The 17,240-nt window shown below is 37.1% G+C and overlaps 1 long non-coding RNA gene across 1 annotated transcript in view; it reads left to right on the forward strand.

Moving 5' to 3' along the window:
- Positions 1 to 17,240, forward strand: part of LOC118904081 — a 127,522-nt gene that overhangs the window by 101,744 nt on the left and 8,538 nt on the right. The window lies entirely within an intron of this gene.

Consider the following 17,240-nt stretch of genomic DNA (forward strand, 5'->3'; position numbering starts at 1 on the left):
AAATTCATGTGTTTTCCTCAAATTATAGAGCGTGATATGAGCACACTTACACGTGAACTTCAGACCACCTCGGAGCATTATTATATCCAGCTCTCTGAGGGAAACAGGATGTGCTGGTAGGTGGGTGGAAGGGAGCCTGGGAAGGATCCATCAGGTGTTGTGAAAACAGAGGACAGGATTCAATAGGTGGCACTCTTCCCTCTGAGTCAGTGGTGAATGAATTCAGAGTGTGATTTTGGAGGATATTATTTTGCTTGAAAGAAACGTTTTGGAAGTTCATAAGTGGTTCTGGCACTGTTAAACAGCTGCTGAGTCTAATCGCAGACTCCGGCTGTATTTTGGTGATGCGAAAAGCTCAAGAAAACAAGTTTTGTGTCTTTAAGAAAGAGGCTTATGTAAGGCATTATCGTCATTTGTATACAAGACATTTTAAAATTCAGTTTCACTCTCCTCACCATTTCAAAGGAAAATCTTTTGTCATTCCTACTTGACTCAAAGGGTCTAGGAGGAAGTTTGATCATCTTCCATTTCCCATCTGGTTATTCATAAGGCACCTGCATCTCTTGTGATTTCTCCTAGACTACACAGTGCTACCAACTGACAACAAACATTTCATCAAGGAAGACCACCTTTCATAAGAGGCACCTGAACATTAGAAGCTTGCCAGCCAAAGGCATGGGATATAGCTTTCTATCCTTATTTCAACTGTACCAACAGTAGAAATTATAGTTGTCTTAAGCAGAAAACACAAGATGGATACTTTTTATATATAGTCCAACCCACATTTGTCTTTGTTTATATGCTGCAATTAGAAGGCTATTACAAACAAATTTGTAGTATCATGGAAGAATTTTTAATGACTTGCTGATTTCAGTTATTGCCAGATACCTTCATCTACCCGTCGTATTTCTAATTAAGAGACACCAGTGTGTGTGTTTATATAATCTCTTTGTTAAAATTACACAAAAGTGGCCTCAGTAGTTAGGGGCTAGTCCATTAATTAAACAGACAAAACTATTAAAGAGGTTAAACAGATTATTACAAAAGGAGCAGGATATAGACACACCCAGTTTAACAATAGTGGGGAAGGAGGTGTCCCTAACAAAGATAGAAGGGGAAAGGGAAATACTACCGCTGCTCTTAATGATGGTCTATAAACAATAGAGTACATGTTTATTAAGCCTATGACAGCTTGCTTCAACAAAGAGAGAATTAGATGTAAGTGCTAATGCCTTTTGCTCACAAATACTCCCAATGAGTATAACCCAACTCAGAGCATCTGACTTTGGTAGGTAGCCATCTGTGATTAAAAGGAAAATGCTTCCTTCTGGGCTTGCACTGAAATACCGACGGAAGCAGCTTTCCTGCCACTAGTCCTTGACCTTCACCTTCAAGTACGTATTTACCTGTTAAATTATGTGGTCTCCATGCAGACTCATGAGAGAGGTTTATGAAAGAAAAATATAGTCCCTGATACACTACTGATCATCCACAAAATATGACACAACATGTTTATAGATCTAGATTTGCCCTTATCCCTTTGTAATATAATTAGGCCATTTCTCTCAATATTTTGAATTATCAGTTTCTATGGCCAGGGACCATACTTTATTTACCTATATTTAACTATACCTATACCTATATTTATTTTAACTATACCATACCTATATTTAACTGTAAACAGAGTGGGCAATCAATAAACATTTGCCAAATGAGTGAGTACATGCATAAACATGCAAAAATGAGTTTCTCGTTGTTCTCGTTGCTAAAATGGAAGTAATCTTACCTTCAGCAAATATGTAAGGGTAAGAACATTCATATTCTTGATTTTAAGTGTTACAATTTTATCCCTAAATACAGAACTGTAATGTGCTTAACCTAAACAATCGTTCTACTTAAAAATATCAAAAGTTTAAAAAAGTAATGGCTAGCAAATTCATCTCTCTCTCTTATATTAGGGACTTGCTAAAGAGTTTATGATTATCTTTAAGCTTGCCCCTTTCTTGTTACCTTCTCTGTAACTTAAATTATTTATCTTCTATGTTCCAAGTATTATATACATATAGTAGATAAAATAATGTTTCCTTTGAAAAGTCCTAATTGTGATCTCCTATTCTAACATGTATATTTTGTATCCAAATGATATTTGTCTCTGTTATGGATGAAATTCCATTTATCCATTCATTTAATATACATTGGATGAAAGCTACCATGTAGAAGATAATCTGCAAACCCAAGAATGCAACAGAAAATATTTAACTTCTCTTTATTCCGTGTGTTTCAGAGTTAATCTCACCTCACTGGTTTACTCTGATTTGGCCAGTAATTCTAAGTCATCATATAGGCTAAAGATTTGCCTTTAAGAGAGTAATTCTGAAAGTTGTCCACACTAAAGATGCATCTGTGACTATGTATGTAGTAAAACAGGTTCTGAATTTCATTTCCCTGGATTCAGGCTCAGTAGATCTGGCAGAGAGCCCAGGAATCAGCAGCATTTCTAACAAGCTTCACAGGTAATTCTCAGGGAAGTGGTTCTCAGAACATGCACTAAGGATCACTGCCTTAAGATTAAAGAGATTTTTCTTTTCATGCCATGCTTTATTCTAGGTATAACAAACATCTTCTTTTATTTCCTTATTTTTTTTCCTATAAAATACAATTTAAATTGTCCTGAATTGCATTTTATCATTACATGTTGTGCATTACATGTTGTGACCATGACAAGTATTGTAGGATTTTTTTTTTTTTTGTCCCTCTAAAAGGTGTAGGGATAAATGAGGAGTGTTAAATGTGATTTTTTAAAAACCCACATTTTGATGATAAGAAAAAATGCTTTAATTGCCACTATTTGATTCTAAAATGGTAATTCATTAAGATGAAAGTCATGGATTTTTAGTCATTAACTTTGACTATTATTTTACAAAATAATTCAGAAGTTTCCACTTGGTGCTTTTCTTTAATTTCTTTTTTTTCTAGTTTTCCCTTAAAATATTCCATTAGGTCCCAGTACGACTTTTTCCTGTGATTTAGAATCGTGTAAGAGAAGTGAATCTATTTTCCTTCCTATATCAATAATACCTTACTTCAACCTCTTTGAATATTTTTCTCTACAAGACCTTTAGTATTATGGCATCACGCCATGGGATGTGAACAGTGACATTATTTAAGGTCACAGGGTAGATAGAAAAACTGTGACTAGCCTCTACTTGTTGCGTCAGAGTCAACCATTCTCTCGCAGAAATGTTGGCTTGTTATTTCATAATTTGAGTTACAGAAATGGTTTTCTTACTTCTAAGGTTGATAGGTCATTTCTTTAAAATGATTTGATAAACTTTTAACCTTTTCTAGTTTGAATATTGTCATTGTGTGATCTGGTGATTTTTTTTTTTTTAAGATAAGTCAATGGTCCCCAAGGTACATTAGGAAATTTCCATTGATATTAACCCTAACAGCCACCTCGAGTCAAATGTGGCATTATTTAGAGACTTTCTTTGTATGACAATATCATATTTACTTTTATTTTTCCCCTTTAAAAAGTATTTTAAGAAGCTCACTTGGAAACAGCTCATAATAATAGACAATTGTGAAATGTTTAGTTTCATTGAGTGCTCTAACCACATTCATATACTATGAATAATCTAGCTCACTGAACACTGAAATCTATTCTGGCTATTTGTGAAAATGTAGTGTCCAACAAGAGCTAACCAAGAAATATGCCAAGGCTAATCAAAAGAGAATGAACCAGAATACCTCCCCCTCTAAAAACAAACTAAAAAAGAATAGATTTTTACTTTAAAAGTTTAAAAGGCTAAATAAATTTGAAACACCATTTTAAAATACATACTTCCACATGATAGTATGCCCTGGGACCTGGAAACAATTATAATAAAATGTTGTGGAGAAAGCCCCCCACTGTTTCTGTGGTGGCATTTCTGCCATGGTTCAAATTAGAACTCTCATAAATCTTGGAATTGAGCAAATAGGGAAATAAAAATCTCATAAAATACCTGTCCGTATTCAGGCTGAAAGGATGAATTTAGGTAGTATTCCAAATCAAACTTTCTAACTTGTTGAGGTTGATACATTTACACTTGCTTTCCAATTTGTGGCAACTTATCTAAACAGTGCCAAGTGAAAATAAAATGTACACTTTGATCATTCCTTTTTAAATGAAATCATGATAATTTTGGCCCAATTCCCTACATTAATGTATCCATTTCTTCACATGGAATCTGTTAAATGCTACAAATAAATGAACAACTGAAAGGTTTTCTCCACAAATAATGATGAGTCTGAGAATCCAGGAATCCTATGCACCGCACCAGTAGCAGATCAGGCAGTGGAACTCATCTCAAAAGAGGACAAAGGAACTTTCTATCAACAACTTTACAATGATGGTAAAGTGTAAGGTAAAAGCACTTTTATACTCTTGACTGTTTCCTTTTCAGCAAAGCCTTTTCCTCATACAGAAAATCTCTTTTATCTTTTTAAATGGCATAATTGCATAATTATAAATGTTATGCAAATTCTGTATTTACTTGCTGAATGACAAACCCAAAATTATAAGCATCGTCAAACTTTGGAAAATGCATAAATATCTCTAGGACAGTATTTTCAAATAATGCATAGAGGTAAATACAAATGCTCTTGAACCATGGGCAAAGCTTAAAAAAAAAAAAAAAAAAAAAACTTTAAATAGGAAAATCTCTAGAGGAAAGACCTGACTCTCACTTACGAGCAAAAAATTCCTCAGTGAGGTAGAAGGGACCCATACAGCAGTCTGAGTCCAACAAATTCCATCAGAGGGGACACCACTGAAGTATGTTTCTCACAGTGAAAACATCTCACAGTGAAGGTCTAACTGCCTTCACTATCTTTTACGAATATTGTTGGAAAAGAAAAATATTCTTTGTCTACTGCAAGCAGTCAAGGGATTAGATACAGTTATAACTAGACAACAGTTGTTGTCTGGTGAGCCTGTAATTGTAATGAAAGTTTATAATCCTCTTCCTTCCTTGTAAATCCTAATTTACAGATGTTTGAATTTTACCCAAACAAGGTGGGGGGAACAGAAAAGAGAAGCCACCTAGCCTATAATCTGCTTTTTCAATTGCTTACCAATAATGCCAAAGTGAAAACATTATTAAATTAAACAATACTTTGGAGAGAAAAAATGTATTTAAACCATTCTATTTGATAATATTAATACTATAATTCTCATCAGCATATTGGATATCATCCTTCTTCCAAAAGACTTCAATCCCATTAGATGTCTATCTCTTATGCTTTAGTTTTTTGAAAGACTTTTTTTTTAAGTTACTTTATCTATCTATCTATCTATCATCTTTCTATCTAACAATCCATCCACCTATCTAAATATCTATATCTCTACCTACCTAGATATTTTCTAAAATCAGGGAGAGGAGGCCTTTTCAGATGCCTTACCGAAAAGCTTCCACACTAATGAAAGCAAATTGAAATTATAAGAAAATGAGTTTATCTTCCAAGTTTGAAACCAGGGACACACCTACCCTTATAACTGATTTCAGCTCAGCATGATTTTTCATATGCTTTCTGAGTTTTCTCAGTGTTGTTTTGGTAATGAGATAAAGTGCATTGTTTTGTCTTCCAATGCAGCAGAGTGATGTTAACCCAAGGAGTTTTGATTTGAAAATCTTTATCTGGCATAATTATACATTCTGTCCAGGTCTCCGTTGATGGGAAGTAAACTGTTTCTCTCCTTCAGTTGTCGTGGTTAAGGGAAAGGCCAGACGGGTCCAGTATCTAAAACTACAAAAAAGCTCTCCTAGGTCATTGGTGGGAAGTTCAATACTATTGCATCACTAATAGCAGCTGCTTCTGTTTGAACTCAGGGTTATGAAAGATGAACTACATTAAATGGTAAATCATTAAGTATCAGCTGAGTCAAAACACGATGGTACGTTTCCCTGCTTAAATCACCCACGCCTGTATTCTCACATGCAAAGAGTTGCTCTTTCCAATCACACAGTGAAACCCTGACAGAAGATCTGAAGCTGAAACCACACCAAAAACCTCAAATAACATCTTTTGGGTTTTCAGTTGGTGAGTAAATGATCATCAGCAAATATTCAGTGGTGGAACTAAAGCACAACATTGCATTTAACCCAGCTATAAAATATTTAAGAATGTGTAATCCCTTTAGAGCCTCATTTTTCCTCCTATTATGTGTTTATTCTTCAGGAAAAGAAAAACAGCTGTTTAAATTATGTCCACCTAATACCTTAGATTTATTGCAAAGACTACAATTTGCTGGTTTCCTTTTACTATTGATTCTCCTCTTACTTATGGGGATGTGAACATCATAACTAGAGATAAAGCTCATACTGGTTCAAATCTAAAATTGTACAATAATGGATACCATAAAATAAGGCTTCAGAACTGTTCAAAAAATTAGACTCTTCTTATCTATTTGAAGTAGGCAGCAGAAGAATCTCAAATAGCAATTTTAACTATAATATCCCACTCCCATCATGGCTTAGATTCATAGTAATATATTCACAACTGTCAGCAGTTACTATAAGACAATGGTCTTTCTTTGTCTTCATTGCTGCATGTGCTTTCATGATGCTTTGCTCCACTGTGGGTTTGTCTTGTCCGCATAGGTATTTGAGCTGTCATTCCAGTGTCATACTAGAAGCCAGTATTGTGGCAAGATACTGGAGGTAACCATAGAGCATCTCAACTAACATATTTTTCCCCTCCCCTGATTATATAGTACTGGAATAAAAGACAAATGAAAATCTAGGATTCACTTTTAGGTATACAATTAGTCATCTATCTTTGGGATAAGACAACAGAGGTTGCTACTTTCAAAATCTGGCGAGAAAACATAAAGTTTAATTGCATAGAATATGTTCTACCAATCATTTTTATGGTACGCTTATTTTGAAAATGTGTCCTGTCAGGTCATTCCCACGCTTGTCTCAACTGGGAACATATTACCTTCTACAGACAATAGAAAGAGGGTCTCTAAAATTTACTTAGTACAGTAATCTTATTTACAGACTTATTTCACTCAACAGATGAAAGGAAGAACTATATTTTAATTTCTATTGAAAGATGTCATGAAATTGTCTGTATATCAATCAGAAAACAAATTAAATTTTGAGGGAAAAATTGCCAATACTCAACTTATAAAAATATCTGGGCATTCCCTAGTGACCTAGTGGTTAAGACTCGACACTTTCACTGCGGTGGCCAGAGTTTAGTCCCTGGTTGGGGAGCTAAGATCCCGCAAGTAGTGTGATGTGGCCAAAAAAAAAGCCTGAATCCTTCAAAAGAACACACATTTTTATACACATCAAACTTTTTTATAGGAACTGTATTAAAAGCTATATAGATACATTTTATTATAAAAATAGATCTATTTTTTCATTGCTTTATTAATTAGCACCTACATCCAGTAGGAATATCATGGAATATCTTAGGTGCACAAAATTGTATTTTGTTTAGGGAAGAAACAAGTATATTCTTGTAAGAAATTATAAGGACCTGAAAGACCATCTTATTGCAGGACCTTATGCAAATTATTTATCAGCTCTGTGCCACAATTTTCTCATTAGTATAATGGGAATAATAACGCCGATCTCACATATGTGTGAGGATAAAATAAAAGATGTAAAATACTTATGATAGTACCTGGCATATATTAAATTTTTAGAATAAGTGAAATGTTGTTTTTGTTGCAAAACACACACAATGTGTTTCAAAGCTATACTATGTAGTTTATCATGTTTCCTACAACCTCTACCCTTGTTCCCTGACCTGCTATGCATTTACTAAAAAGATTTCTTTTTACAGCTTTTCATTCCACGTGTTTTATCCACTAGAAATCTTTCTGAGACCAACCAGTAAGACCAACTTGCAAATATATTAACAGAAAACATATATAGCATGTGGTTACCTCTTCTGGGACATGAATAGACAAACAGAAAATGTCAGAGTGTCATGTTTGAGAAGAAATATAAATCTTTGTGAACTGCTGGACATGATTTTGTAACACAAAAAGAAAAGACAACAATTTTGACAAAATTAAACTTAATGCTGTAGGACATGGTTATCCCCATGTTGGCTGCTTTTAAGATTTTATAGGCCTATACTCATATTCAGGTCAAACTAAAGATAGCCAGATATTATTTAGCAGCATTGGAAGGGGGATTGAGCTGGCACGCAGGTACGCTCAGAATACTCTCTAGAACACAGAAGCAGAACATATGCCTATTATTCAACACTGTCTTGTCATCGTGTTAAAATATATACATCCAGATAGCTCAGAATGTTCACTGGGCAGAAATAAGACTCTAGAACCTGAAAGGGTTTGTATAAACTTGAGAGGAAGAAACATGTCAGTCATACAGAATCAGTAACTCAGATTCTGAATACTGAAAGATCCAGCACAATTACAAGCATTGTGCGGCACATGGTTCTGTATCTTTGTCGATCAACTTCCTCTTATTTTCTTATTCTCATAATAATGTTATACACTCATATGTATTGTATAAATAATAAAGATAGAAGCTTAAGTGCTTCATGTTAAAATGCTACCTAAAACGTAAAGAGAAACCACTTAATTAATTCTTAAACCACTTAGATTAATTGTATCTGCGACTATGTCATTCAACAAGTCATGTCATTACTGAAGCCAAGGTTAAATTGCTCTTTTTCAAAAAAATATAAAGCCAATATTTAAAGAGCTTTACAAAAATGAAAGAACTGATTGATCTTGCCTCACTCTCCTCCTGAAGAAAGAGATCTATCTATCTACCAATGTTTCAGGCTCTCTTCATAGCCCTTCTTAATTGGAATAGCTAAAAAGTTTCCAAGGACAATACATTTTACTATTATATTGCACATGTCATATCATAAGAACATTTCAATTTCTCTTCATTCTGGGGGCAAGATGAATTTTGTCACTGAACATTCCAGACCCATGTTGCTTCAAAAGAGTCAGTTGCACACCAGCAGTTAAGGAAGTCCCGCGCTCGGGTGTCAGAGAGCATCCAAAAAAGGATGAAGCATCACCTCGCAACTGCCATCTGTTGAGTGTTTTCCCGACAGCTGTATCTCTTGACCATCACAAGTGTACAAATCACAAGAGGCACAAAGGAAGTGTGCAGCCATCAGACACGGAGGAAAATTCCATGTTTGTCTGTGAAACAACATTGCTTTTAATTGCACCATAATGATTTTCTAACAGACACAATGGTATGTAGTGTAGTCTTAGAGCTGATTTAAAGCACACAATAAACCACAGTGCAGCTGAAAAACCAATTGAGATTTCTCAGTGCCAGGAAGGTTTTTGTCCTAACATGAATACTTACGAGCATTTTCACCAGCTACTCTGTCCACAATCCACTTTTACCAAAAATAACTGCCTCTATCACTGTGCTGGGACCGTTTTGAAAAGTGAATGTTTTTATTTCAAATATCAATGTAGTTAAGCTTGGGTTTTATTTTTAATCTTTATGATGTACAATCTAAAATAAGACAAGTTTATCGGCTGGGTGATGGCCCCAAAATCTCACTTCCCTGATTTTTTTAAAACCACTTAACATATTTATTCTTCCCCTTCAGTGTAAAAGTCTGCACGACGGCTGTCAGTCTGTTATTTCTTACGAAACATTCTCTGACATAGCAGTTGAGACAGTATTGAGATGGTAGAACTGGCTGGTCAGAAATTGAAATCCTTAGTTTCTTAATGGGGGCAATAAATAGAAACCGCTAGAAGCTACCATTAATTGAGGACCCACCGTGGGGTGGTTCTCCTCTCCAAGCCTCACAGGCTTGGACTTGAAAGATTCCAGTCAAAACGTCACTTTGTGTGAAAGTCTAATACTCTGTTGCTGGGAATTCAGTTGTCAAAGTATGATGGATTAATCAGCAGAGGCTTTCTAGATTCCCCCAGCTCCATTCCATTCTGTAGCATAAAAGAATGACAGAGGGAGAGAGAAAGACAGAAAGAGAAAATGAAGGGAACTTCAAGTGATCTACATTTTTACAGTTTCCATTAATCTCTTCATCATTATAATAACCAATATACATGGACCCTACCATATATGTACATCACACAAACACACACAAGTACTCTAAACTGTCATTTTCTTCACCAATAGCCAGATCTCACTTATTTGTATACCGTCTTATTACTACCTGTTACTCCTACTCAGAAGTGTTGCAGCTAGAGCAGATATCAGACCCAAATTAAAAAACAAAAAAGAAAAGTCTGTGCAAACTTGCATTAGGTACATTTGGGCTCATTCTCCACTTTTTAAGAGGAAAAAAATCTGTGCCAAAATGAGCACCACATGCCTCTAAGTAAGAGATATTTTTCAGAAAAAAATCTGAACCACCAACCCAGGACCACAAATGGCACAAAAATTTGGAACATACACTTTTGAAACCTACTATCTATATTTGTGAACTATCCATAATGCATTTCAAAACCAGCTGTAAGATCTGTCTGCGAACCTAACTTCTCGGTTCCACTACTTTGCAGTGAATAATTGTGAGAGATTATAGTTAATTGTGCTTTCACCTGAAGGCTGCTCCTTCTTTACTTTCTTTCTTTTTTTTTTTTAAATCCAATAGGTATTTGCACTCTTAGAGTAGGTAAACATTCTCTTGTTGTTTTAAAAAAAAATGCATGCACAATTTAAGAGGTACTAAGGAGCCATGCCTAATCTACATAACACAGTAATTTTGGGAGGGAGGAAGAGGGTACAAATGCAGCCTAAGTCTGTGTTATTAGAAATATTCCTTATTCTTAAATCAGTACGTAGTCTGGCCAGACCTCCGCCTGTTATCAGTTTGTTGCCAGTCCTAAGAAATGGAACTCTCACTCCTGCTATTCAAAATCGGACGCAGTAAAGAATGCCTGCACCAAATGTCTTCTTCCTTCGGTTGTGCCCTGATGTATGCCTGAGGGATTCTTCAGTCTCTTTCTTTTTTTTTTTTTTTAAATAAATTTATTTATTTATTTATTTTTGGCTGCGTTGGGTCTTTGTTGCTGCACACAGGCTTTCTCTAGTTGTGGCAAGTGGGGGCTACTCTTCGTTGCGGTGTGCAGGCTTCTCACTGTGGTGGCTTCTCTTGTTGCGGAGCACGGGCCTAGGTGTGTGGGCTTCAGTAGTTGTAGCACGCGGGCTCAGTAGTTGTGGCTCGCGGGCTTAGTTGCTCCGCGGCATATGGGATCCTCCGGGACCAGGGCTCGAACCTGCATCCCCTGCATTAGCAGGTGGGTTCCTAACCACTGAGCCACCAGGGAAGCCCCAGTCTCTTTCTTAAAACAATGGTTTCCATATACCAAACAGCGCAGGCACTGTGAACTTTTTTCCTTGTCCACAATAAAATGAGAAAAATAAGGACTATGCAATTACACACAAATACAAATGGAGCAAACCTGTATTGAGTACCTCACATGTACCAGGCAATGTTTGGGTTAGTGGAGAAAAAGAAGTGAACAAAGGATATGAAACCCATGACCTCATAGATTTTATATTTTAATGGGGGAGATAAATAACAAGCAAACAAATAATATATAGTCAGGTAGGGCTTCCCTGGTGGCACAGTGGTTGAGAATCCACCTGCCAATGCAGGGGACATGGGTTCGAGCCCTGGTCCGGGAAGATCCCGCATGCTGTGGAGTAACTAAGGCCGTGCACCACAACTACTGAGCCTGCGCTCTAGAGCCCGCGAGCCACAACTACTGAAGCCCATGTGCCACAACTACTGAAGCCTGCGCGCCTAGAGCCTGTGCTCTGCAACAAGAGAAGCCACTACAATGAGAAGCCTGTGCCCCACAACAAAGAGTAGCCCCCGCTCGCCGCAACTAGAGAAAGCCCGCGTGCAGCAGCGAAGACCCAATGCAGCCAAAAATTAAATAAATGAATAAATAAATAAACTTTAAAAAAAAAAAAATATACATATATATATATATATATATATATATATATATATATATAGTCAGGTAGTAAGGAGTACTGGACAGAAATTACAGCCCAGTAAGGAATTGGAGAGGAATGGGAATGGAGAGGAATGCAAGTGGGAAAAGAGAGGGTTTGCCGGCATGGGGTCTAGGAAAGGGGCTTTCAACCCTGTGGTTAGAGAAACCCTGCGCCTCGTGGTTGGATCTGAGTGGAGAGCTCTGCCAGTGTCCCAGGGAATAGACTTCCAATCAGAGGAACGGTTGGTGTGAAGGCAGTATGGTGGGAAGGGGTTTGGCCTGTTTCAGAAACTGACTGTTTCTGAAGGCCTTTGTGGCATGTCGGTGTACAAGTAGCCAGTTCTTCATTCTTGAAAAGCCTGTCTTGTATTCTAAGATTATGGCTTTCCTCCTTCCTCCTACCCCCTACTGATGTTAACATGATGTCAGATTTCAATGTTAGTTGGGATTTTTTCTTTAATAGCATAACTTGGCAATATAAGACGTTGGCCCCCTTATGTTGTTCTCTTTTTTTTTCTCCCCGAACTAATTCATGAAATATAAAGCAGTTCAGCCCTGGCTTAAGAGGATATGTGCTGAAAGTGCCAACCCCGCTGTGTCTGTGGAGAACCCCATCTTAACCCGCTTCTAGGCATTTGTTTGATTTGTTTTACTAGTTTTGGTACTTACTGCTTATTTCCCAGGTTTATTCGGAAAGGAAAAGAAACACTGTGCTCCAAAAGTCCACATTTCATATGTTTGGTTGATTTTATTTTGTTTTAACATGAAAAAGCGGTAGTAAAATTTGTCCCTGATTCTTCAATAAAACAGCATTCCCCGCAGAACAGGTACGGGAAGTTGGGCCCTCCCAAGATCTTTTATAGTCTGACATCAAAATTAAATTGGGATGTTGAGAACAATCTGGTCCTCTCCCCCTTCTCGATATCGTGTTTGTTATGTGTTTCTGTTTTGGGGAAAAGGTAGGGAGTCTGGAGCTGCCTTTTTTTTTTTTTTTTTTCTTTAAGGGAAAAAGAGAAAACCAGATATTTTCAAGGGAATTGACTAGTAGTGGCCAGTATAACAAAGAAACCCCACTAAGCCTAACCACAACCTGACAGAATGAAAAGTGATTCCAGAGCTGCCACTCACCACAAATCCCCATGAAACATGCCAGGAAACCAGCTGAAAGCAGTAGAGAGGCTGCTTCTCAAGGGCCACAAATGTGGCCCCCAGAGAGTCTTCTGGTCCTATTCAAATTCAAAGTTGCAAAGTCGGGGAGGGCTGGAAACTGGAGACCAAGAATTAGCAGCCTTGTGATCACTTTAAGGGTTATGATGGAACTGATTTAAAATGCAAAACCGCATCCCATGGTAAACACAGAGGCAAAGTGGAAGCCGAGAAGAAATGGGATTTCATTTGGTGATTTTCAATTTTAGGAATGAAATAGGGATGGGAAGAAAAACACTATTTTACCAGAACTGAGATTGCCCGTTCTTTTGTTTTGTTTTGTTTTTTTAGGATAAGTGAATGTGGACTGATATATTACTTCTTCGGGTTTCAGTGCTAATAAGGCATACTTCCCACAGAATCTGACAGAAAGGATGAATACCTTGCCGTGCTAATGGTTAATTTGTAGTGGCATGTGTATTTCTTGAATGTCCATGAAGTTTTCTAATTCATCAGCACACAATTGGGCTTTTTTCCTCCCTTAACACAGAATGAAATGCCGAGAGGGCAAGAGGTTCAGGACTGTTGTATTGTTCCCTCAGCCAGTGTATTTACTACCCAAAAGTTATTGCTAATTTTTTTTTCTACCTCAGGAACAAAATTGATCTTCAGCAAATAATTTAATGCTGACCACACTCGAAGATGTTTATTACTGTTGAATCTGTCACAGATTGCATAAAGCCACAGAGATGCTAATCTAGCTCATGTATTTGAAACTCCTCTGGGAAACATATATTTGGGCTTACTACTGAGTGAACATGACTGTTAGGATTATAGAGACCATACACGGTGAAGAAGAGCAGCATCGCTTTTCTGACGGGAAAGTAAACAATAGGGTGATTGTCGGCTTACACACTGGCCTACAGCCGCCCTACTGCTGACGAGCTGTATGTAAAAACCAAGATCAGCAAGCAGTCTTGATGTTTTCTTCTTGGAGTTGGATGTTGTCAAGGATTCAGATGAGCCACCCCAGTGAGTATGCAGGAAACAAAACAGGATATTCTTGTTTGAGGACTGCTTTCTGTAATTATGTTGATTTTTTATGCAGCACTTGAACTTCTAAAAACTCAAGGATGCATAAGAAGTACTCCAGAGGAGAATAAATGATTGGGATTTTGTCTTAAGTGAAATGTTAGCATGTGTTCTTAACAAAATTAACTTGTTTGTATTTGTGAGTGGGTCTATGAATCAAGTATACTTAGACCGTGACTGTTTTGTCTCCTTACCTCACCCTCCCACCCCCATTTTCAAACAGGAAGTCAAGTTGTCTTTGGAACATCATATTTCCTGCTTGGAAAAGGCACTGGATTGTGTCATAGTCTGACAGGAAAGTTTCAAGAGTACCAGGAGTTTCCCCTGGAACACTTGAGGGGGGGGGGGAAATTTGCAGCAACATCTATAAAGTTCTTTCCTTTGAGCTATTAAGAGCTGTTCTATTGTTGTGTATACAAAGTCTTCAGAATGGAAACAGCTAAACTAAACTGTAAATACCCTAAGGAAAAACGTCTTTGGAAACTTGTACTGTGGACTTGCTTGGCACATTGTACTTTTATCTGTCCTTCCTTGCTGAGGAAGGAACGACTAGCTGGTTAATGCTATCATGCTACAGACATCCGCTTATTCCTTTCCCATCCAAATATCAGTTCTGTGTATTAGACAAGGGATGTGACATATTTGTACGCCAAGAAATTTGACTTGGTGACCATTATTTGCCCTTTAATTTAACCAAATTACCTCATGCTCCTTTTCTTTAATCAAAATACCATGCAATTTCTTATTTTTACTTGAATAATTCTCATAATTTTACAGCACAATGAAAGGATTATAGATTAGCACGAGGTCAATCTTCTCCATATCCTCCTTATATTTTCCTAAGATTCCAATCCACAAAAGGTCATAGACAACATAATACTTCTGGGGCAAAGGACACCACAAGATTCCTTTGCACAAGCACACCAGCTGGGCAATCATATCCCAATGGCAGTATGCTCTGAGTTTTAACCACTGTGGTTCAGTGGAGAAAATGAAATGTCAACTAATAGGCAACTACCAAATTTCATCAGGGGTACCCTGGGAATGCAGATCTCAATCTAACGGTAGGGCTGTGAAGGGCAGAATTTTAAATGGTGCTTGGGGGTCAGTCTGCCTGGGTTTGAATTCAGATTCTACTATTTGGCCAGAAAATTGCTTAACACTTCTTTCCCTTGGTTACTCTTCTATAAAAGAAAGATTATAATTGTTCCAATTATTCATTGCTGCATAACAAAGCACCCCAAAACTCGGTAGTTCAAAACAACTATTTATTATTATATCTCACTTTTCCGTGGATGGACCAGGCTCCATTAGGTGGTTCTCACTTGGGGATTGTCATCCTGGTGCAGTCAGATAGCAACTGGAGTCATTTGAAAGATTCAGGGGCTGGCCATTCAACATGTTTCATTCCCATGCTGATCGCAGGCTGGGAGCTCTCATGGGTCTCAATTGACACCTGACCTCTTCTTGCGGCTTGGGCTTTGTCACAGCATGGAAGCCTTAGTCTGACTTCTTACATGGCAGAGCAGGGCTCTGAGAGAACAAGGCAGAAGTTGCCAGTCAACTTAAAAGCTAGGCTCAGACCCAGGCTATTGTCTATTCTGCCTCATTCTATTCATCAAGCAAGTCACTAAGGCCAGCTCAGATTCAAAGGGAGAGGACTTCAAGTCCACCTCTCAATTCGGGGAATAGTTAATAATTTGCTGCCATCTCCAATCCACCACAAATACAATATCTACCAATTAATTGTGAGAATTAAATGAATTAGAGTTTTGTGAGTATTAAATGAATTAATCCACGTAGTGTGCTTAGACCAGTGTCTGACACTGTTTTCAATAAAAGTTAGTTATTATTATTTTCTTAGTCCTTATCCCATTTTATTTTTCTTCATTGCGTATATCATTATTTGACCTTACTTGTAATTATGTTTGCGTGTATGTGCTTATTTTCTCTCTCTCCCATCCAAGTATAAACTTCACAACCATAGGGACTTATGTTTTTTCAGGGCCTAGAAAAATGTCTGGTATATAATGAAAGTACCATAAATATTTGTTGAGTGAAAAGTGAATGAACACCTAGTGGATATAGAACTGGAGGAAACAAACATTTAAGATGCTTGGTTGTGAAAAACGGGAGTTCACTTGGGGCTGGGGAAGGATTATGAGCAGAGTTTGACATTCTGATTTATTTTTTAAAATTAAGATCAATATCATCTTTTATCTGTAGCAGTTTTTAACTAAAACTGTCCTAGGAAGTACAAAATACACGAACAAGGACAACTTTGCCTCTAGAATAGCTGTCCACAATTGGCACAATTAGAAAACTGCATTTTTCCATCCTCAGGCCTTAGAAACTGCGAGCTGTGGCTCTAACTCCCCACTCTGCTGTTTGCTTGCTGCCTGACATGAAAAGTTTTTTAACTTCTCTGAGTTGTAAAATCAGACAACAAGGCATACCTCATGGGATGTCTGTGAAAATTATATATAGCTGACAAAGGGTTTCAACAAAAAGACCAGGTATAATTGATAAAAAGGTACCAATCCCCCAAAATATTAATGATACAGAAACTTTATTGACATGAATTTTGTTATACTTTATATTAGAGTGGGTAGCTTTGCGATTTTTATTTTTCAAAAACACTTCTTACATTTCAAGCACGTTAAAAATATTAAAATAATATTAAGTTCACTTTCTACTAACAACTCAACATTCAAACTGTGAGCATATTGATTCATAAATTGACCTTTCTACTCCACCAGTATTTGGCACAGGAATTGAAACAGAATATTGAATAAGTTTTAACAACCATGTTAAAAATAAATGTTTACATTTATCAAGAGAAATTGTGACATCAAAGGAAGTAAACATCATGTCCAAAGAATAACTTCCTAGAATTCAAGAGGAATTCCCCCAGCTCCAACCCCCTCCTTGAGGATATCCAAAAGTAAATTACTTAATCAACAGATGATGATTGCTGAGAGTTCAACAAATTCAGAGCAATCAGAACTTTGGGGAATTT

The sequence above is a fragment of the Balaenoptera musculus genome, chromosome 1 (genome assembly GCF_009873245.2).
Source record: "Balaenoptera musculus isolate JJ_BM4_2016_0621 chromosome 1, mBalMus1.pri.v3, whole genome shotgun sequence".
Classification (NCBI taxonomy): domain Eukaryota; kingdom Metazoa; phylum Chordata; class Mammalia; order Artiodactyla; family Balaenopteridae; genus Balaenoptera; species Balaenoptera musculus.